This window comes from Tarenaya hassleriana, unplaced genomic scaffold (assembly GCF_000463585.1).
Source record: "Tarenaya hassleriana unplaced genomic scaffold, ASM46358v1 Cleome3, whole genome shotgun sequence".
NCBI lineage: Eukaryota > Viridiplantae > Streptophyta > Magnoliopsida > Brassicales > Cleomaceae > Tarenaya > Tarenaya hassleriana.
In genome coordinates, this window is record NW_010966177.1 from 6,960,723 (window position 1) to 6,961,776 (window position 1,054).

Here is a 1,054-nt window from a genome sequence, read left to right on the forward strand (position 1 = left end):
AGCATGACACAGACGGGAAAGTAACCACACCCGTATGGAGTCCACCATAGGGTTCCAGCCATAAACCCTAGTCAAATCAGCATGACTAGGAGCGAGTCCACGCCCGTCAAGTCCATGACGTTGGCCGTGTCAAGTCAGCATGACACAATAAATCATAACACACCCGTATGGAGTCCACCATAGGGTTCCAGCCATAAACCCTAGTCAAGTCAGCATGACTAGGAGCGAGTCCACGCCCGTCAAGTCCATGACGTTGGCCGTGTCAAGTCAGCATGACACAATAAATCGTAACACACCCGTATGGAGTCCACCATAGGGTTCCAGCCATAAACCCTAGTCAAGTCAGCATGACTAGGAGCGAGTCCACGCCCGTCAAGTCCATGACGTTGGCCGTGTCAAGTCAGCATGACACAATAAAATCGTAACACACCCGTATGGAGTCCACCATAGGGTCCCGACCATAGCCCTAGTCAAGTCGGCATGACTAGGGGCGCATCACACGCCCGTCAAATCCATGACGTTGGTCGTCGCATCGCATGCGACCATATCCCAATCACAATCACGCTTACTCGTACCGCACGAGCGAGCTACAACCATGGCAAACATCGATCATGCATATTAACCCCAGTACAATCATGCGTAACCCGGTATTCGGCCCCGACCGTTACACCGTTTAACGCCATACAAACTACCCAAAAATAAACACACAACGATTCACTCGCGATGTTTATCCTCACGTCTCACCATGCGCAATCATTCAGTTTATTCGGATTTATTTTCTCTTTTATCTCAAGTTGGTCCAAACCGAACCAAGATTCGGCCCGGTGGACCAAAATTCGGTCCGGTCGGACCGGATCGGGTCCGTCCCCTCTTCGTTGGTCAATCGGACCATTTTTGGGCAAAAACAGGCCTGGTCCGCCGGACCAGTTTCTGGTCCGGGGCGGACCAGGCTTCCTCAGCCCTGTCGCCTTGGTCTGGCGGATTAAAAATGATTTTCCGAACTTGGTCCGGAGCTGACCAGTTCCTGGTCCGGCGGACCGGAACTGGGCAGTTC